Below are 23,395 nucleotides of genomic sequence, written 5' to 3'. Positions count from 1 at the left end.
AATTTCTTCTTGACTTCCTCATAGTTATTTTCTTCTTCTTGAGTATCGACTGCTCTGTTTCTGTCATCTTCGTGCATAAGTGATGGTTACATTACTGGAACTACGAGCTCTTCACGTAATCTTGATATCTCCCCTGTCTCACATACCTCCGGCTCTACCTCTTGTAACCTTTTGGACTGCCTAGTCACAGGCTTTCTGGGCTTAAAAACGAACTCTAAAACCTGATCATCAAACTGTAGCTTTTTACAGGATTTCATCTTTTTTTACTTGCCCTCACCTAATTCACTGAAGTTTTCTTGGACCAGAGCGGACTCTTCAATGTCAATAGCCTGAAGAAGATCATTCAAATTGCCCTTTGAGACTGAGCTTTCATCAGTGACCACAGTTTTACCCTTTTCTTTGGCTATTTGACTTCTAGTTACCCTTCTCCGGACTGTTTCACCAATGGACTGCTCTTGTGCTGCTGCCTTAATTTGAACTTTCTTCTTCTGTGAATGCTGAGTATCTTGAACAGCCAATCGTGTTCTAGTCACTGGCTCCTTAACTTGCTTTCTGGCCTTCAGTTTAACAAACCTGCTTGACCTTTTTTCTACATGGTGACTAGTCACTGGTGATGATATTTCCTTAGCCCTAGGGCTAAGTCCTGTTTCAGCTCTAAAACCAGACATAAAGAGAAATGAATACCATTCTCTATCTACCTTCTGAAGTTCATGCAAGACAATTAATTTAACTAAGCCATGATGGAACAATGATGTTTCACATGCCTCTTTCTTCAACTGTATTTTATCAGACATCTTGCCTAAACTCTGAAACAGAAAGAAAGGTAGATCTAGAGATATTATCCTAGTGAAATGCAATAGGAGTTTGAAATGATAAGAATACACCTTGTGGTATCTTCCTTCACAGGTGAAGTACCTTTGTATGCATGAGAGTAGGTTGGCATATGAATCTTTGACATAACCCCTTGGCACTGCTTTAGTTAAATCTGTGTCTACAAACTCTGGCTTCAAGAATATCTTGCAAGGTTCCATTTCAAACTTGAAATTCTTAAACCACTTTTCCTGACCTCTAGGAATTTTTGTGACTAAAGATATAACTTCAGGAGAAATTGGCAATTCTAACACTCCAATATTTGTATGTAAACCTGTGAAATTTAGAGCAAATTCCTTGGTCACTTGGTTATGTCCTCCCTGTAGTTTCTCACAGAACCTCCAGCAACCTACTTTTTTGAAGGCTTCTTCAACTATTTTATCCTTTGTGAGAGAATCTAAGCCTTCAGGTTCAGTTCTCAGACATCGGCCTGACCTGTGACTCTTTCTTTCTTCCAACATTTCTCCTTTGAAATCCCTGTAGGTAGAAGACCTGGAAGAAACTGCCTTTCTTAATTTAGGAACTGCCTCGATTGAATTTGATGAAGAGATGCCTCGCTTGAAGCCTGCGGAAGAATTTTGGTCTCTGTTCACCCTAGTCTTGTTTACTTTGAACTTAAGAATAACAGCAAGTGTCTCTTGCATGAATATGACCAAGATCAACATGGATATGACCAAGATCAACTAACCCTTTCCCTTTTTGAAATTTGAAATGACTGCGGATGAATGACCCCTAACGAATCTAATGATGGATATGAATGGTTGCATGTGAGAGGTAAGGTTCATGGACTGACACCTAATGATGAAATTTTAATGGATTCTGGTGGATTTGACAGCTAGACATGATTGTTCATGAATCCCCGATTTCATAGCGCATCCAGTGTAATTTTGGGGTTTTTCAATACGAAAACGCCTAACTACGAATCCCCGATTTCGTAGCGCATCCAGTGTAATTTTAGGACTTTGCGCTACGAAAACACCTAGACAATTTCATAGCGCGTGCAAATTTATTTGAAATGACCAGACACATGAAACTTTAAACATGATATGGGATCCATAAGGGGAAAAACAAGGTTGTTGAACTTTATTTGAATATGAAAATGAGACTCTTAACCTATCACTTATCCCTTTAAGCATGCGATGACTCAAAACTTATTATAAGACCATGACTAGAAACAAGGCAAACTTTCCAAAGTTTTAAAAAAATTTAGGGTGATAACAGAGTGCTTGTACATTGGCACTCTTTTCAATGCCTCCCTCAGCCTCATTTGGGAATTGTATTCTCTGATCTGCAAGTTGTGGGGTAGGGTGTTCCATCTTCTGATGCATGCATGCACACAGTCATCCCAAAGTAACGTTTGCATATCTTCAAAGTGTGCAATTGCTTATGCATGATTGGCTAGATATCTAGGGGCAATCTGAGGGTCATTGGCAAGCAGGTTGTGTGTGTTGATGAGTGCCATAGGATCTGATGGCTCAACTCTTATCATTAATGGCTCATTTTGCTCTTTTATCATCAATCTTTTCATTTCTGCTTCCCTCAATTCTTCATGGTTCATCCATGAGGCCATGGCCATTAATTGCAAATCCCCTAGCTTGGCATTGGGGTTCCACACATTCATGTCTATGAGGGCCATATTGTGTAGGTAGAACTCTGCCATCTTTGCTTTATCCTCTAAGGTGCTTTGGTCACACAGGTCCATGAACTACCTATAGTCTTGGAAAGGCATCGTGCCTCTTTGTGCCAAAGTCTTTATTTGGAATTGAAGCCATTGGTCCTTAAGATAGAGGCCATAAGATTTGGTTGGTGTTCTGCATTGTAATGCTTCCATGGATAAGCTGGCCATGTATGCCAGCTAAGTCTCCTTCTCTTGCAGCTGCCTCCTTAGGATTTCATTCTCATTTTCAAGGTGGCTTCTTGTGATGGCTTCTATGTCTCTTAGAGCACTCAATTCTCTGCCCATTTCCCTGAGTTTTTTTTCCATATGGCCAACATCCTCAACTCCTTTGGATTTGGCTATTTTCATCCACCTATGTGTTCTCACTCTTTCTTTCTCCAATTCGAAAAACAGTGGAATTGCAAATTTCTGTGGGATTATCCTGCCTCCCTCAAGTAGATTGTAATAGGAGGCAAGACTAGGCTAGGGGTCAGGTTCTTGTAGCTCTTGTGCTTCCCCTTTCACCTCTGGCTATCCTCCTATCCTTCCCTCAAGCTTTTGGGTCTCCTGTAGTTTGGACAGTGTCTCCTGTAGGACTGTTTCAGCCTCCTGTAGGTCTGGTTTTGGGTCCTGTAGTACTGCCTTTCCCTTCCATGTAGAAGATCTTGGAGTCCCCCTTTCATATGTTATAGGTGTCTTGGAAGGAGATTCTTTCACCTTGGCATATGGTGAATCTTCAATGGTAATGGGAACTTTTGAAGAGGGCTGAGGTTTGCCTATTTTAATTCGTGTGCTCTTCCTTGCCCTAAAATACATGGAGGTCTGTATTTTCCTCTTCTACTTTTGCTTGACTGGTGTACTGAGGGTAGTGAGGGTAGCTATTTCCTCTCTTTCCAAAGTCTCAGGGGACTCTTCTCCTTGCTCTGCCTTCTCTGCCTCTTTTTCCTCTTCTTCTATCTCTTTTGTTGTCTTTTGTTACACTAAAAAATGTCACCATGACCACTTACAGTTAGTATGGCTCAAATCAACAGTCATGCTACCCTCTTAGGCAAGTCTTATGCCTCTGCTATCCATCTCAAACTCAAAGAAGAGAGAAAGTCTTGTCAAAAATATGTTTATCTCTGGGGTCGCAGGTTCTCTCTAGCCTTACCTGCGGGGACGCTCACAATGTTCACAAAAGGTGCGTCCTTGGACGCTCTGTATGTTAAGGGACAGGTGCGTCCTTCTGTAAAAGGAAAAATGCGCGAGTTTCATCTTAAAAAAGTTACTTGTGGTTACTTCTAGAACTTTCTAGAGGTCGGTTTGATGAATTGGATGCGCCTCCAGTTGGTTCATGTATCTCTATTAAAGGGGAACTTATCCCATCAATAAGGGAGCTATCCCACCCAAAGAGGGGGATTATCCCATTGATGGTGGACCTGAATAACCTCTTTACAGCACTATAAATAAAGACATTGAGCCAGAGGGAGGGGAGGTTGAAGCTATACATTTTCTTTAGGTAAATGCTGCAGGAATTAGGACTCCCATTTAGAAGCTTGTGAGGAGAGATTGCCATCTTTTCTTGTTCTATTTGGAAGTGGGTGAGCTTTGTCAAAGTAGAGGAAGACTCTTGTGGACCCTGGAAGGAGCTTGCACAACACCAAGGCTCAGGTTGTAATGGTTCCTTTTGATTATCTTTAATGCAAATTGGTCCATTCTTCTCAATAACTTGTTGTTTATGGGTTATTTCATGTACTCCTTGGTCTATATGTTGAATATGCTTTGTTTTATGTTATAATCAGGTGTTATTTAATTGTTTGACTGTTGGTGATTGCAGGTTTTGGAGAAAAGGAGGAGCTCATCCAGATCAACAAAGCTTGGACTTCTACAACAACGTTTGGACAAAGGTAAGAACGAAACATTTGATTTCTCATATCATAATGCATGTTTAGAGAAGGATAGCTCCAGTTTGTTTTGTTTGTCATTAGAATGTCTTAGACTTCTAGGAAGGTCGGTTGTGTCCGCACTCTTGACTGATTCCGTGCGACAAATTGGCGACTCCACTGGGGAATCCATTAATGAGAGAGTCTTTTCCTTTGTGTGAACTTTGCTCTGTGAAAATCACTTTTATTTTCTGGTTTTTGACTGTGAGAATTAGTATTTGGGTGGCTTAGCTTTAGATTTAGTTAGATTTGGTTTTTCTCAACTTTTCCAGAAGGACGCACCCTCTGAGTACTGCACAGTGCGTCTTTGGACGCGCTGTTGCCGTTTGCATAGAGCGGGCCCGCACCTGTTATAACGGGTTGCCTGCGTCTTCCTGTAAAATTTAGGAAAATTCCATTTTTTTCTTTAATTGCTTTTAGATTTTGATTTTTCTTAGTGTTTTCTGCCCAGATCCTTTAGTACCCTGTCAAAAATTTTCACCTGAACTTGTTTCATTAGCATTCCTGCTTTTAGCTTTCATCAATTGGGTGTTTTGAGTCTCTTTTTTGAGAAATTCTTAATTTGATTTCCTTTGGTCATTACTTGGAGGTTTCTCTCAGTCTTTTCACAATTTTGCATCTTTTTGCTTGATTGTGTATGAGTGTTAATCACCTTTAAGTGTTTTTATGTTTTGATCTTTGGAACTCTCACCCAATTTTCTCGACTTGCACTTGATTGGTTCTTAGATTACATTAGAATCATCTTGTGTTTGAGAATTCTCTTGCATAGATCACATTTGCATAATTAGAGTTCTCAGTTTCAGAATATGAATGAAAAATGTGCATAGATTACATTTGCACACTTTTCATGTGAATTGTGCATAGATTACAATTGCATAGTTTACATTCTGAAAAATCAATCGTAGATTTAGATCAGCTTTCTTTGATTTGAATTTACACAAAAAAAATAAAAATAAAAATTGGTTTGGAATTGATTTGCATTAGTTTTTCTTGATGAAATTAGTGCATTAGAGAATTTGTTAAATTTTCTCTTAATGATCAATTTTTTGCATTGTTGGAAGTGAATGGAAACTCTCTCCTTACTCTAGTTAGGATTCATCGAATTGAAAGGATTGCATTATCATATTCGATTGCATTCAGTTGAGTCGGGTCATAACACCATTGGTTTCATCTCCATTTACCCATTTGAGTAATAACAGCCTTAATAACACAGCGCTTAATTAAAATTCATCTAGTAATTTTTACATTTCTAGGGCTCTGAAACACCAACATAGCTTAGGCTAGGGTCTTGGAGTAGGTGAGTACTTAACTCTCCAAGACTACAAAACCAAACAGATAGTTTATCTTGAGTAGAATAAATCCTATTGTTTCAATTGCACTCTGGGAAAGCTCCTCTTAAAGGAGAAGCACGAGCTCGTGTCCGAACCAGTGAAGGGATCATTCCCCCCTCGTTGGGAACGACGCCAGACAGTACGTATTACAAACGGTAAACCTCGGATTAACCATTGTCGAGGAGCCAGGGGTCACTTATCGGTAAACCTTGGATTGTTGTCAAGGAGCTGGTAAGGGGATTGAGCTTGCTACTCTGCCCTTGCGTGCTGTCGGAGTTTAGACTGTTCCCCCAGGTGTATTTGTTACTGTTGGTGACCTTAGTGACCATAATCTTTAGGGTTCTACCGAGGTGACGGTGGAGGGAAGGTCCCACTGTACCTGGAGCAGACGTCGGTTATACTCACTTGGATTTTCCGGGGGGTTCGCTTCACTTCGAGACGGTTAAAGTGGAGGAACTTGTGCCGGTCTATTCATTAAGCAGGTTGCCGGGGTAACTGTTCCACCCACCACTTCTGTACTGAATTCGGCGATGTTGGGCTTCATCACCAACTAGTGTTTTCGGTCCGAAAGGCTACTGTTTGTGTATGGTTTGACTCCTAGATTTGATAGCGCGTGTTAATTTGTTTGTTTTTACTTTTAGAGACCATAGGTGTGAATTGTGAATTTTAGTTGTTAAGTGTGAATTGTGAATTGTTAATTTTAGTTTTAAATTGTTAATAAAATTCACTGAAGTTGAATATAATGGCAAATGTTCCAGAATTTATCAACCTAGGAACCCCTCCTAACGAGAATCCTAGTACTTTTCCTTACTTTGGAAATGTTGGTCCTCCTTATATGGCTACTTTTTCATTACCTGGATTTACAATAGGTTTACCGATATGGTTATTTTCAACTTCGTTGGCCCAAAGTACTCCAATTGTTCCATCTCAACCGGATGCTTCACCTCAACAGAGTTCACCATCTCAACATCACCAACCTTCTGTTGACCCTTTACCTTCTTCGCCTAATTTTTCTTCCTCCATTTCTTCCTCTTCGCCTGGTAAAAGCCTTGATGCTAGTAACCAGGAGGCTAAGAAGAAGAAGAAAGGGAAGAAGAAGAAGAAGAAAAAGAAGCAAGATAAGAAAGAAGTCAACCAACCAACCATGGCTGTAAGTGTTAGTTGTGTTGAGGAAAACTCCGACATGCACCGTAAACCTAAATACCCTTGCAGGCTTTGTAAGGGTGACCACTTCCTTGTCAATTGTCCTAGTATTCCAAAGGTCTTGGAAGTATGGTCAAAAAAACCTCATCAACTTTCCATTAATCCATCAACCAGTGATAGTCAGGTTTCTGGGAAAATGGGTAAAGTTAGGTTTCCTTGTAAGTTATGCAAAGGGAGTCATCAAACTCACATTTGCCCTCACATGAATGAAGCCTCAACATTGTTGGAAAACCTTACTGTTCCACAGCAAGAATTTCCAACTGGTTACCGTAAACTTTCTCCCAACCTACCGTCAACTGACGGAGTGATTGATCCAAATTCAAGTACAGTCGATCACACTCTTCCATTGGAGAGTGAAACTCATGTCACTCAGGTTGATGATCCATTAGTTGATCAAGTGGTCGATTCAATTTCACATTCGGTCGATCAGACTCTCCCTTTCGAGAGTAAATTTCATACCGCTGATGTTCTTCTTGTTACATCAGATTCTTCTATGCCGGGGGGCATTTCACCTGTTTCTACAGAACCCCCTCCAAGTACTGAGGTCTTTTCCTTTGATTGGAATAGACTGACAGAACCTCGTCTTCCTTCCGCCATCCCTTTCCAAATCATTGTCAAGGCTGGTGGTAGGGACATACATCGTACTCAGGTAGATGAAGGTGCTTCTGTTAGTATTTTATCCTCAACTGTTTGGAAAGCTTTGGGTTCCCCTCAGCTTGCACCTATTACGCAGAATCTGAAAGCTTTTAACAGAACCATTAGTGAACCTTTAGGGATCCTTCCTAAGTTTTCTATTACCTTGGAAGGTAAAACTGTCTGTATTGATCTTATGGTAGTTCGAGGTCCCTTGGATTTCAATTTACTCCTTGGGCGAGACTATGTTTATGCAATGAAAGCTGTCGTATCGACATTCTTTCGCGTGATGTCTTTCCCTCACAATGGCAGTATTGTGACTGTAGACCAGCTTTCGTTCCCTAGTCTTGTTTCAACTACCAATAATATGACACCCCTAAATGTTCCTGATTCTAAGGTGGTATCTACCCTGCCACGGGTTAATTATGTGGCAACTGGTCCCATGTTTTCAGTTACCGATGTAAGTGAGCCTCTCACTGTTGATTTAGATCCGGTAATTGACATGGAAAACTCTATGGGATTATTTGAACACGATGTTCTTATCCCTTTTGAGTCCCTTGACGTGTGTTCCTTCCAAAAAACTATTCTTCCTTCGGATGAAGACCTTTTGGAAGCCATGATCAAGGTGTGTCCATTGACATGTCTTTCTTCCAGTTGGAAGCCATGATCAATGTTGCGAGGATAGTTTTTTCTTGTATCAACCTCGTTAAAAAATGAAACAAGGAGTGTGAGGAAAGTTCCTTTTACTGTGTCAACCTCGTTAAAAAATGAATCAGTGGGTACGAGGATAGTTTTTTCCTGTATCAACCTCGTTAAAAAATGAAATAGGCTATAATGAGGATAGTTCTTTTACTGAGTCAACCTCATTAAAAAATGAATCGGGTAGATTTTAGGTTATGTAGGTATACTGTAAAAAGTAGGGTTTTGAGGATAGTTCCTGTTACTGAGTCGACCTCGTTAAAAAATGAATCAGGTTTGAGGATAGTTCCTGTTACTGAGTCGACCTCGTTAAAAAATGAATCAGGTTTGAGGATAGTTCTTTTCTTGTGTCAACCTCCTTAAAAATGAAACAACTCCCTTTTCAAGTTAAATATTGAAAGTAAACCTTCATTTCATCCAGCCGGTTGAATGCAATGAAGCCTGGGGGGCATGTACCTTGCTTTGCATCATTATGCTAGGGGCATGTGAACTTCTTGAGCATAGTACTTTTCTTGTGTCAAGCTCTTTAAAAAATGAAACAAGGGTAGGTTAAATAGGTAGTTTGTAGAAAGTAGTCATGAGCATAGTTCCTTGTCTTGTGTCAAGCTCATTAAAAAATGAAACAAGGATTTTAGAGCATAGTTCCTTGTCTTGTGTCAAGCTCATTAAAAAATGAATCAAGGTTTTTAGAGCACAGTTCCTTGTCTTGTGTCAAGCTCGTTAAAAAATGAATCAAGGTTTTTAGAGCATAGTTCCTTGTCTTGTGTCAAGCTCATTAAAAAATGAAACAAGGATTTTAGAGCATAGTTCCTTGTCTTGTGTCAAGCTCATTAAAAAATGAATCAAGGTTTTTAGAGCACAGTTCCTTGTCTTGTGTCAAGCTCGTTAAAAAATGAATCAAGGTTTTTAGAGCATAGTTCCTTGTCTTGTGTCAAGCTCATTAAAAAATGAATCATGGATTTTAGAGCATAGTTCCTTGTCTTGTGTCAAGCTCGTTAAAAAATGAATCAAGGTTTTTAGAGTTAAGTTTTTGTTAGGTAGATTGTAGAGAGTAGTTATGAGCATAGTTCCTTGTCTTGTGTCAAGCTCACTAAAAAATGAAACAACTCCCTCAAGTCTTTCCAAGATTTTGAAAGTAAAGCTTCATTCCATCCACCTCATTGAATGCAATGAAGCTTGGGGGGCATGTACCTCGTTTTGCGTCATTATGTTGGGGGCATGTGAACTTATAGCAAGCATAGTTTTTTGTTTCAAGCTTGCGTAAACATGAAACCGAATCCGAGCATAGTTCTTTTCCTGTGTCAAGCTCGTTAAAAAATGAAACAAATCCTCCTCTACTTGAGTCGAGAGATTGACGAGATCTTATAGATGTTAAGTTTTTAGGTTAGTTATTTCAGTTTTTGCATAATTTTCTTACAGTTTTAGGTCAAGTCTTTCAAATGATCTCGTACTTGAACCTTCATTTCATCCACCTTAGTTGAATGAAATGAAGCTAGGGGGGCATGCACTCTAGCAGTTATGCTTAGGGGGCATCAAGCACAGTTTTATCTCTGTTTCAAGCTTGTGTAAAAATGAAACTACTTTGAAGCATAGTTTTTATCTGTTTCAAGCTTTTGTAAAAATGAAACCTATTTCGAGTCAATTTCAGTTATTTTCAAGACTCGTTAAACTCATGAAAATCCCGAGATTATTTTGCTATCTTTCATTCTCGTAAAACAAATGAAAATGCCGAGTTCTTTCCGTCTTTTCCTGCTCGTAAATTAAATTGAAAATCGGCCATATTAGTACATTTTTATCATTTTTTCGAACTCATTAAAACATACGAAAAAGTGAAAACCATGAGTACATTTTTATCATTTTTTCGAACTCGTTAAAACTTACGAAAAAGTGACACCTCAGAGTCATCTTTTAAGCCCTTTTCTGACTCCTAAAACATGAAAAGATCGCCGAGCGTTTCTTTTACACTCGTTAAAACGGAATTAAAAGACGGTCCCCTTTTAGCTCTTTTCTGACCACAAAATCAGGAAAAGATTGCCGGGTTTTTGTCGTTTCAAACTCGATAAGGAAATAAAACGACGTGTCCTTGATCGCTTTTTACTTTTCAGGTCAACGACACTATTATGAAAGTACTCCTTGATCGCAAGATCAAGCGGTTCCCCCAGGTATTATTTTATACTTTTTCGGGCTTGAGGGACACAACTGTACGAAAAAGTTCAACTTGGAGTCTTCTTAAGTTTTTCAGACTCTCTAAAAATGAAAAACGCCGAGTTTCTCCTATACTGGGCTCGTTAAACTTTTACAGTAAAGGACCTGTTCAATTACAAACAGGAACGAACCACTCCTTCCTAGGGTTCGAATTTAAATTAGGTTGGACTCGTCCGAAGGATGAGCTTATAATCAAGCATATGTTATCCTCCTCAAGCTTGTTAAAAATAAAGAGGTACTTGCCAGAAATGGTGGGGGAAAAGAGAGAAGAATGAACCTGTTTGTTACCTTTTGTCTCAAAAGAAACTTTATTACCACTCTTGAACACGACACTTTTCATTCACCTGGGTTGGGAAATCTTTTACCTCACAGTTGACCAATCCACTTTGAAAGTCTTTAACCGGGTTCCGGGGATTAACTTTGAGTTATTCGTCACCAAGCCATCTGTCGTGTCGTTATGTGTTCAAGAGGTCTGCAAGCAAAACTTTCATCTGCAAAATACTTGTCATCCATTTGACCATCCCTGAGTCAGTCCTTACAGCAACATTTCTTCAACTTGAACAATGATTTCGTGTTGCGGGCTTGCCTGCAACAGGTCGCTTTCTATCGACATCGACACATTATCTAGAAAGATGACTTAGGAATCGACAGTACCTTGAAGTCTGCATGCATCAATGGCAGGTTTCTCGCCTTTGACGTCAGTTTACATCATTGACTTTCGATCAAAGGATTCCGTGAAGTGTTCGACATCAAAACATCTATTCACATTTCACGGGTTGTGCTTGGTACTTTGAGAACCATTGACATTACTGGTGGTCTCTCTCACGCTTGTTAACAGTTTACATCATCGACTGGTAATCAAGTGGTTTCTAACATGTTCGACATCAAATCATTTAATCACATGGCTAGAATCGTACCAATTCGGGAAGTAGAAGTGAAGACCCTGGATCTAGTTTCTACCATCCAGGCTGCGAGGAGTTTTGTATTCATTATCTATGTAGACTAATCATAAACAGATGGCTGCGTCCATATTGTGTCTACAAAAGTCTATAAAAATGATGTACTGCAAGATCATTCCTGTATCAGAGTAGTTAGTCCATTAGTTAAAGTTTTGAATCTGAGTATGGGAATGCCTACCTCAGTGATGATATAATCTTATACATGTATTTTGTGTTGAAAATTGCAGGTTCCAACCAGGTCATCCACAAGACAATCCTTGAAATGATAAAGCGCTTCACCCTTCCTAGAATTACAAAACCCTAAATCTATTCCAGGCTTCGCACTTTAGGGGGCAATCTGTTACACTAAAAAATGTCACCATGACCACTTACAGTTAGTATGGCTCAAATCAACAGTCATGCTACCCTCTTAGGCAAGTCTTATGCCTCTGCTATCCATCTCAAACTCAAAGAAGAGAGAAAGTCTTGTCAAAAATATGTTTATCTCTGGGGTCGCAGGTTCTCTCTAGCCTTACCTGCGGGGACGCTGTCACACGGAATCTATCAAGGGTGCGGACACGACTGACCTTCCTAGAAGTCTAAGACATTCTAATGACAAACAAGACAAAATGGAGTGACCTTTCTCTAAATACACCTTTTACAACATGAAAACTACAAGTGTTTAGGCTTACCTTATTCCAAAACGTTGTTGTTGAAGTCCGTTCTTGACGATCCGGATGAGCTCCTCCTTCAAGTCAATTCCTCCAACCACAAACAATCAAACAATTACCAAGCACTTGCATTTCATATAATAAAACATATATTCAACATGCAGACCAAGGAACACATGAAATAACTCATTAACACAAGCTATTGAGAAAAATAAACCAGTTTGTATTAATAACGAAACAAAGAAACTCTTACAACCTGGCCTTGGTGTTGTGCAAGTTCCTCCCAGGGTCCATCAAGGGTTTTCCTCTACTTTGACAAAGCTCACCCTCTCCCAAGTAGAATCAAGTGAAGACAATCTCTCCTCACAAAGGCTCTAATGGAAGACCTAAATCCTGCAGCATTTACCCAAAGAAAATGTATAGCTCCAACCTCTTCTCCCTCTGGCTCAATGTCTTTATTTATAGTGCTGTAAAGAGGTTATTCAGGTCCACTATCAATGGGATCATCCCCCTCTTTGGGTGGGATAGCTCCCTTATTGATGGGATAAGTTCCCCCTTAATAGAGATACATGAACCAACTGGAGGCGCATCCATTTCATCAAACCGACCTCTAGAATGTTCTAGAAGTAACCACAAGTAACTTTTTCAAGATAAAACTCGCACATTTTGCCTTTTACAGAGGGACGCACCTGTCCCTTAACATACAGAGCGTCCATGGACGCAGATTTTGTGAACATGGTCAGCGTCCCCGCAGGTAAGGCTAGAGAGAACCTGCGACCCCAGAGATAAACATAGTTTTTACAAGACTTTCTCTCTTCTTTGAGTTTGAGATGGATAACAGAGGCATGAGACTTGCCTAAGAGGGTAGCATGACTGTTGATTTGAGCCATACTAACTGTAAGTAGTCAAGGTGACATTTTTTAGTGTAACAGATTGCCCCCTAAAGTGCGAAGCCTGGAATAGAGTAGGGTTTTGTAATTCTAGGAAGGGTGAAGCGCTTTATCATTTCAAGGATTGTCTTGTGGATGGCCTGGTTGGAACCTGCAATTTTCAACACAAAATACATGGATAAGATTATATCATCACTGAGGTAGGCATTCCCATACTCAGATTCAAAACTTTAACTAATGGACTAACTATTCTGATACAGAAATGATCTTGCAGTACATCATTTTTATAGACTTTTGTAGACACAGTATGGACGCAGCCATCTGTTTATGATTAGTCTACATAGATAATGAATACAAAACTCCTCGCAGCCTGGATGGTAGAAACTAGATCCAGGGTCTTCACTTCTACTTCCCGAATTGGTACGATTCTAGCCATGTGATTAAATGATTCGATGTCGAACATGTTAGAAACCACTTGATTACCAGTCGATGATGTAAACTGTTAACAAGCGTGAGAGAGACCACCAGTAATGTCAATGGTTCTCAAAGTACCAAGCACAACCCGTGAAATGTGAATAGATGTTTTGATGTCGAACACTTCACGGAATCCTTTGATCGAAAGTCAATGATGTAAACTGACGTCAAAGGCGAGAAACCTGCCATTGATGCATGCAGACTTCAAGGTACTGTCGATTCCTAAGTCATATTTCTAGATAATGTGTCGATGTCGATAGAAAGCGACCCGTTGCAGGCAAGCCCACAACACGAAATCATTGTTCAAGTTGAAGAAATGTTGCTGTAAGGACTGACTCAGGGATGGTCAAATGGATGACAAGTATTTTGCAGATGAAAGTTTTTCTTGCAGACCTCTTGAACACATAACGACACAACAGATGGCTTGGTGACGAATAACTCAAAGTTAATCCCCGGAACCCGGTTAAAGACTTTCAAAGTGGTTTGGTCAACTGTGAGGTAAAAGATTTCCCAACCCAGGTGAATGAAAAGTGTCGTGTTCAAGAGTGGTAATAAAGTTTCTTCTGAGACAAAAGGTGACAAACAGGTTCATTCTTCTCTCTTTTCCCCCACCATTTCTGGCAAGTACCTCTTTATTTTTAACAAGCTTGAGGAGGATAACATATGCTTGATTATAAGCTCATCCTTCGGACGAGTCCAACCTAGTTTAAATTCGAACCCTAGGAAGGAGTGGTTCGTTCCTGTTTGTAATTGAACAGGTCCTTTACTGTAAAAATTTAACGAGCCCAGTATAGGAGAAACTCGGCGTTTTTCAATTTTAGAGAGTCTGAAAAACTAAAGGAGACTCCAGGTTGAACTTTTTCGTATATTTGTGTCCCTCAAGCCCGAAAAAGTATAAAATAATACCTGGGGGAACCGCTTGATCTTGCGACCAAGGAGTACTTTCATAATAGTGTCGTTGACCTGAAAAGTAAAAAGCGATCAAGGACACGTCGTTTTATTTCCTTATCGAGTTTGAAACGACAAAAACCCGGCAATCTTTTCCTGATTTTTCGGTCAGAAAAGAGCTAAAAGGGGACCGTCTTTTAATTCCGTTTTAACGAGTGTAAAAGAAACGCTCGGCAATCTTTTCATGTTTTAAGAGTCTGAAAAGGGCTTAAAAGAGAACTCCAAGGTTTCACTTTGTCGTAAGTTTTAACGAGTTCGAAAAAGGGATAAAAATGTACTCATGGTTTTCACTTTTTCGTAAGTTTTAACGAGTTCGAAAAAATGATAAAAATGTACTCATATGGCTGACTTTCAATTTAATTTACGAGTAGGAAAAGACGGAAAGATCTCGGCATTTTCATTTGTTTTACGAGAATGAAAGATAGCAAAATAATCTCGGTATTTTCATGAGTTTAACGAGTCTTGAAAATAACTGAAATTGACTCGAGATAGGTTTCATTTTTACAAAAGCTTGAAACAGAGAAAAACTATGCTTCAGAGTAGTTTCATTTTTACACAAGCTTGAAACAGAGATAAAACTGTGCTTGATGCCCCCTAAGCATAACTGCTAGAGTGCATGCCCCCCAGCTTCATTTCATTCAACCATTTGGATGAAATGAAGGTTTAGTGACGAGATCATTTAAAAGACTTTGACCTAAAACTGTAAGAAAATTATGCAAAACTAAAATAACTAACCTAAACATACAACCTAACATCTATGAGGTCTAGTCAAACTCTCGACCCAAGTAGAGGAGGATTTGTTTCATTTTTTAACGAGCTTGACACAGGAAAAGAACTATGCTCGGATTCGGTTTCATGTTTACGCAAGCTTGAAACGAAAAACTATGCTTGTTATAAATTCACATGCCCCCAGCATAATGACGCAAAACGAGGTACATGCCCCCCAAGCTTCATTGCATTCAATGAGTTGGATGGAATGAAGCTTTACTTTCAAGATCTTGGAAAGACTTGTGGGAGTTGTTTCATTTTTTAGTGAGCTTGACACAAGACAAGGAACTATGCTCATAACTACTTTCTACAATCTACCTAACAAAAAACTATACTCTAAAAAACCTTGATTCATTTTTTAACGAGCTTGACACAAGACAAGGAACTGTGCTCTAAAAACCTTGATTCATTTTTTAATGAGCTTGACACAAGACAAGGAACTATGCTCTAAAATCCTTGTTTCATTTTTTAACGAGCTTGACACAAGACAAAGAACTATGCTCATGACTACTCTCTACAATCTACCTACTTAACCTACCCTTGTTTCATGTTTTAACGAGCTTGACACAAGACAAGGAACTATGCTCAAAAAGTTCGCATGCCCCCAGCATAATGATGCGAAATGAGGTACATGCCCCCCAGGCTTCATTGCATTCAACCGGCTGGATGAAATGAAGGTTTACTTTCAATATTTAACTTGAAAAGGGAGTTGTTTCATTTTTAAAGAGGTTGACACAAGAAAAGAACTATCCTCATACCTGATTCATTTTTTAACGAGGTTGACTCAGTAACAGGAACTATCCTCAAACCTGATTCATTTTTTAATGAGGTTGACTCAGTAACAGGAACTGTCCTCAAACACACTGATTCATTTTTTAATGAGGTTGACACAGTAAAAGGAACTTTCCTCACAAACCTACTTTCTACAATCTACCTACATATCCTAAAGTCTAGCTGATTCATTTTTTAATGAGGTTGACTCAGTAAAAGAACTATCCTCATTCTAACCTATTTCATTTTTTAACGAGGTTGATACAGGAAAAAACTATCCTCGTTCGATTGATCATGGCTTCCAACTGGAAGAAAGACATGTCAATGGACACACCTTGATCATGGCTTCCAAAAGGTCTTCATCTGAAGGAAGAATAGTTCTCTGGAAGGAACACATGTCAAGGGACTCAAAAGGGATAAGAACATCGTGTTCAATTAATCCCATAGAGTTTTCCATGTCAATTACCGGATCTAAATCAACAGTGAGAGGCTCACTTACATCGGTAACTGAAAACATGGGACCAGTTGCCACATAATTAACCCGTGGCAGGGTAGATACCACTTTAGAATCAGGAACATTTAGGGGTGTCATATTATTGGTAGTTGGAAAAAGACTAGGGAACGAAAGCTGGTCTACAGTCACAATACTGCCATTGTGAGGGAAAGACATCACGCGAAAGAGTGTCGATACGACAGCTTTCATTGCATAAACATAGTCTCGCCCAAGGAGTAAATTGAAATCCAAGGGACCTCGAACTACCATAAGATCAACACAAACAGTTTTACCTTCCAAGGTAATAGAAAACTTAGGAAGGATCCCTAAAGGTTCACTAATTGTTCTGTTAAAAGCTTTCAGATTCTGCGTAATAGGCGCAAGCTGAGGGGAACCCAAAGCTTTCCAAACAGCTGAGGATAAAATACTAACAGAAGCACCTTCATCTACCTGAGTACGATGTATGTCCCTACCACCAGCCTTGACAATGATTTGGAAAGGGATGGAGGAAGGAAGACGAGGTTCTGTCAGTCTATTCCAATCAAAGGAAAAGACCTCAGTACTTGGAGGGGGTTCTGTAGAAACAGGTGAAATGCCCCCCGGCATAGAAGAATCCGATGTAACAAGAAGAACATCAGCGGTATGAAATTTACTCTCGAAAAGGAGAGTGTGATCGACCGAATGTGAAATTGAATCGACCACTTGATCAACTAATGGATCATCAACCTGAGTGACATGAGTTTCACTCTCCAATGGGAGAGTGTGATCGACTGTACTTGAATTTAGATCAATCACTCCGTCAGTTGACGGTAGGTTGGGAGAAAGTTTACGGTAACCAGTTGGAAATTCTTGCTGTGGAACAGTACGGTTTTCCAACAATGTTGAGGCTTCATCCATGTGAGGGCAAATGTGAGTTTGATGACTCCCTTTGCATAACTTACAAGGAAACCTAACTTTACCCTTTTTCCCAGGAACCTGACTATCACTGGTTGATGGATCAATGGAAAGTTGATGAGATTTTTCTGACCATACTTCCAAGACCTTTGGAATACCAGGACAATTGACAAGGAAGTGGTCACCCTTACAAAGCCTGCAAGGGTATTTGGGTTTACGATGCATGTCGGAATTTTCCTCAACACAACTAACACTTACAGCCATGGTTGGTTGGTTGACTTCTTTCTTATCTTGCTTCTTCTTCTTCTTCTTCTTCTTCCCTTTCTTCTTCTTCTTAGCCTCCTGGTTACTAGCATCAAGGCTTTTACCAGGCGAAGAGGAAGAAATGGAGGAAGAGAAATTAGGCGAAGAAGGTAAAGGGTCAACAGAAGGTTGGTGATGTTGAGATGGTGAATTCTGTTGAGGTGAAGCATCCGGTTGAGATGGAACAATTGGAGTATTTTGGGCCAATGAAGTTGAAAATAACCATATCGGTAAACCTATTGTAAATCCAGGTAATGACAAAGTAGCCATATAAGGAGGACCAACATTTCCAAAGTAAGGAAAAGTACTAGGATTCTCATTAGGAGGGGTTCCTAGGTTGATAAATTCCGGAACATTTGCCATTATATTCAACTTCAGTGAATTTTATTAACAATTTAAAACTAAAATTAACAATTCACAATTCACACTTAACAACTAAAATTCACAATTCACACCTATGGTCTCTAAAAGTAAAAACAAACAAATTAACACGCGCTATCAAATCTAGGAGTCAAACCACACACAAACAGTAAGCTCTCCGGACCGAAAACACTAGTTGGTGATGAAGCCCAACCTCGCAGAATTCAGTACAGAAATGGCGGGTGGAACAGTTACCCCGGCAACCTGCTTAATGAATAGACCGGCACAAGTTCCTCCACTTTAACCGTCTCGAAGTGAAGTGAACCCCCCGGAAAATCCAAGTGAGTATAACCGACGTCTGCTCCAGGTACAGTGGGACCTTCCCTCCACCGTCACCTCGGTAGAACCCTAAAGATTATGGTCACTAAGGTCACCAACAGTAACAAATACACCTGGGGGAACAGTCTAAACTCCGACAGCACGCAAGGGCAGAGTAGCAAGCTCAATCCCCTTACCGGCTCCTTGATAACAATCCAAGGTTTACCGATAAGTGACCCCTGGCTCCTCGACAATGGTTAATCCAAGGTTTACCGTTTGTAATACGTACTGTCTGGCGTCGTTCCCAACGAGGGGGGAATGATCCCCTCACTGGTTCGGACACGAGCTCGTGCTTCTCCTTTAAAAGGAGCTTTCCCAGAGTGCAATTGAAACAATTGGATTTATTCTACTCAAGATAAACTATCTGTTTGGTTTTGTAGTCTTGGAGAGTTAAGTACTCACCTACTCCAAGACCCTAGCCTAAGCTATGTTGGTGTTTCAGAGCCCTAGAAATGTAAAAAATTACTAGATGAATTTTAATTAAGCGCTGTGTTATTAAGGCTATTATTACTCAAATGGGTAAATGGAGATGAAACCAATGGTGTTATGACCCAACTCAACTGAATGCAATCGAATATGATAATGCAATCCTTTCAATTCGATGAATCCTAACTAGAGTAAGGAGAGAGTTTCCATTCACTTCCAACGATGCAAAAAATTGATCATTAAGAGAAAATTTAACAATTTCTCTAATGCACTAATTTCATCAAGAAAAACTAATGCAAATCAATTCCAAACCATTTTTTATTTTTATTTTTTGTGTAAATTCAAATCAAAGAAAGCTGATCTAAATCTACAATAGATTTTTCAGAATGTAAACTATGCAATTGTAATCTATGCACAATTCACATGAAAAGTGCATAAAGATAGAGCCCGCACTTTTTATCCACTACAAAGTGAAACTCCTTAAAACTTACGACAAGAAGGGTTCGGACCGTCTTTTAATTCCGTTTTAACGAGTGTAAAAGAAACGCTCGGCAATCTTTTCATGTTTTAAGAGTCTGAAAAGGGCTTAAAAGAGAACTCCAAGGTTTCACTTTGTCGTAAGTTTTAACGAGTTCGAAAATCTGTAATTCTAGGAAGGGTGAAGCGCTTTATCATTTCAAGGATTGTCTTGTGGATGGCCTGGTTGGAACCTGCAATTTTCAACACAAAATACATGGATAAGATTATATCATCACTGAGGTAGGCATTCCCATACTCAGATTCAAAACTTTAACTAATGGACTAACTATTCTGATACAGAAATGATCTTGCAGTACATCATTTTTATAGACTTTTGTAGACACAGTATGGACGCAGCCATCTGTTTATGGACGCGACCAAGGAGTACTTTCATAATAGTGTCGTTGACCTGAAAAGTAAAAAGTGATCAAGGACACGTCGTTTTATTTCCTTATCGAGTTTGAAACGACAAAAACCCGGCAATCTTTTCCTGATTTTTCGGTCAGAAAAGAGCTAAAAGGGGACCGTCTTTTAATTCCGTTTTAACGAGTGTAAAAGAAATGCTCGGCAATCTTTTCATGTTTTAAGAGTCTGAAAAGGGCTTAAAAGAGAACTCCAAGGTTTCACTTTGTCGTAAGTTTTAACGAGTTCGAAAATCTGTAATTCTAGGAAGGGTGAAGCGCTTTATCATTTCAAGGATTGTCTTGTGGATGGCCTGGTTGGAACCTGCAATTTTCAACACAAAATACATGGATAAGATTATATCATCACTGAGGTAGGCATTCCCATACTCAGATTCAAAACTTTAACTAATGGACTAACTATTCTGATACAGAAATGATCTTGCAGTACATCATTTTTATAGACTTTTGTAGACACAGTATGGACGCAGCCATCTGTTTATGATTAGTCTACATATATAATGAATACAAAACTCCTCGCAGCCTGGATGGTAGAAACTAGATCCAGGGTCTTCACTTCTACTTCCCGAATTGGTACGATTCTAGCCATGTGATTAAATGATTCGATGTCGAACATGTTAGAAACCACTTGATTACCAGTCGATGATGTAAACTGTTAACAAGCGTGAGAGAGACCACCAGTAATGTCAATGGTTCTCAAAGTACCAAGCACAACCCGTGAAATGTGAATAGATGTTTTGATGTCGAACACTTCACGGAATCCTTTGATCGAAAGTCAATGATGTAAACTGACGTCAAAGGCGAGAAACCTGCCATTGATGCATGCAGACTTCAAGGTACTGTCGATTCCTAAGTCATCTTTCTAGATAATGTGTCGATGTCGATAGAAAGCGACCCGTTGCAGGCAAGCCCACAACACGAAATCATTGTTCAAGTTGAAGAAATGTTGCTGTAAGGACTGACTCAGGGATGGTCAAATGGATGACAAGTATTTTGCAGATGAAAGTTTTTCTTGCAGACCTCTTGAACACATAACGACACAACAGATGGCTTGGTGACGAATAACTCAAAGTTAATCCCCGGAACCCGGTTAAAGACTTTCAAAGTGGTTTGGTCAACTGTGAGGTAAAAGATTTCCCAACCCAGGTGAATGAAAAGTGAGACAGATTCCGTGTTTGTGGTTGCAGGAATTGACTTGAAGGAGGAGCTCATCCGGATCGTCAAGAACGGACTTCAACAACAGCGTTTTGGAATAAGGTAAGCCTAAACACTTGTAGTTTTCATGTTGTAAAAGGTGTATTTAGAGAAAGGTCACTCCATTTTGTCTTGTTTGTCATTAGAATGTCTTAGACTTCTAGGAAGGTCAGTCGTGTCCGCACCCTTGACAGATTCCGTGTACTTTCATAAGGCCAGGTTGTAAGAGTTTCTTTGTTTCGTTATTAATACAAACTGGTTTATTTTTCTCAATAGCTTGTGTTAATGAGTTATTTCATGTGTTCCTTGGTCTGCATGTTGAATATATGTTTTATTATATGAAATGCAAGTGCTTGGTAATTGTTTGATTGTTTGTGGTTGCAGGAATTGACTTGAAGGAGGAGCTCATCCGGATCGTCAAGAACGGACTTCAACAACAGCGTTTTGGAATAAGGTAAGCCTAAACACTTGTAGTTTTCATGTTGTAAAAGGTGTATTTAGAGAAAGGTCACTCCATTTTGTCTTGTTTGTCATTAGAATGTCTTAGACTTCTAGGAAGGTCAGTCGTGTCCGCACCCTTGACAGATTCCGTGTACTTTCATAAGAGCGTTTTTGTCGTTTCAAACTCGATAAGGAAATAAAACGACGTGTCCTTGATCGCTTTTTACTTTTCAGGTCAACGACACTATTATGAAAGTACTCCTTGGTCGCGTCCATAAACAGATGGCTGCGTCCATACTGTGTCTACAAAAGTCTATAAAAATGATGTACTGCAAGATCATTTCTGTATCAGAATAGTTAGTCCATTAGTTAAAGTTTTGAATCTGAGTATGGGAATGCCTACCTCAGTGATGATATAATCTTATCCATGTATTTTGTGTTGAAAATTGCAGGTTCCAACCAGGCCATCCACAAGACAATCCTTGAAATGATAAAGCGCTTCACCCTTCCTAGAATTACAGATTTTCGAACTCGTTAAAACTTACGACAAAGTGAAACCTTGGAGTTCTCTTTTAAGCCCTTTTCAGACTCTTAAAACATGAAAAGATTGCCGAGCGTTTCTTTTACACTCGTTAAAACGGAATTAAAAGACGGTCCCCTTTTAGCTCTTTTCTGACCGAAAAATCAGGAAAAGATTGCCGGGTTTTTGTCGTTTCAAACTCGATAAGGAAATAAAACGACGTGTCCTTGATCGCTTTTTACTTTTCAGGTCAACGACACTATTATGAAAGTACTCCTTGGTCGCGTCCATAAACAGATGGTTGCGTCCATACTGTGTCTACAAAAGTCTATAAAAATGATGTACTGCAAGATCATTTCTGTATCAGAATAGTTAGTCCATTAGTTAAAGTTTTGAATCTGAGTATGGGAATGCCTACCTCAGTGATGATATAATCTTATCCATGTATTTTGTGTTGAAAATTGCAGGTTCCAACCAGGCCATCCACAAGACAATCCTTGAAATGATAAAGCGCTTCACCCTTCCTAGAATTACAAAATTTTCTTACAGTTTTAGGTCAAAGTCTTTTAAATGATCTCGTCACTAAAAGGGTGACAAATTAGGTCAACGACACTATTATGTAGACTAATCATAAACAGATGGCTGCGTCCATACTGTGTCTACAAAAGTCTATAAAAATGATGTACTGCAAGATCATTTCTGTATCAGAATAGTTAGTCCATTAGTTAAAGTTTTGAATCTGAGTATGGGAATGCCTACCTCAGTGATGATATAATCTTATCCATGTATTTTTTGTTGAAAATTGCAGGTTCCAACCAGGCCATCCACAAGACAATCCTTGAAATGATAAAGCGCTTCACCCTTCCTAGAATTACAAAATTTTCTTACAGTTTTAGGTCAAAGTCTTTTAAATGATCTCGTCACTAAACCTTCATTTCATCCAAATGGTTGAATGAAATGAAGCTGGGGGGGCATGCACTCTAGCAGTTATGCTTAGGGGGCATCAAGCACAGTTTTATCTCTGTTTCAAGCTTGTGTAAAAATGAAACTACTCTGAAGCATAGTTTTTCTCTGTTTCAAGCTTTTGTAAAAATGAAACCTATCTCGAGTCAATTTCAGTTATTTTCAAGACTCGTTAAACTCATGAAAATACCGAGATTATTTTGCTATCTTTCATTCTCGTAAAACAAATGAAAATGCCGAGATCTTTCCGTCTTTTCCTACTCGTAAATTAAATTGAAAGTCAGCCATATGAGTACATTTTTATCATTTTTTCGAACTCGTTAAAACTTACGAAAAAGTGAAAACCATGAGTACATTTTTATCCCTTTTTCGAACTCGTTAAAACTTACGACAAAGTGAAACCTTGGAGTTCTCTTTTAAGCCCTTTTCAGACTCTTAAAACATGAAAAGATTGCCGAGCGTTTCTTTTACACTCGTTAAAACGGAATTAAAAGACAGTCCC

Source organism: Pinus tabuliformis, chromosome 7 (genome assembly GCF_031772625.1).
Source record: "Pinus tabuliformis cultivar Carrire ecotype Pingquan chromosome 7, CPIR1, whole genome shotgun sequence".
NCBI lineage: Eukaryota > Viridiplantae > Streptophyta > Pinopsida > Pinales > Pinaceae > Pinus > Pinus tabuliformis.
Note: the sequence above shows the minus strand (reverse complement) of the source record.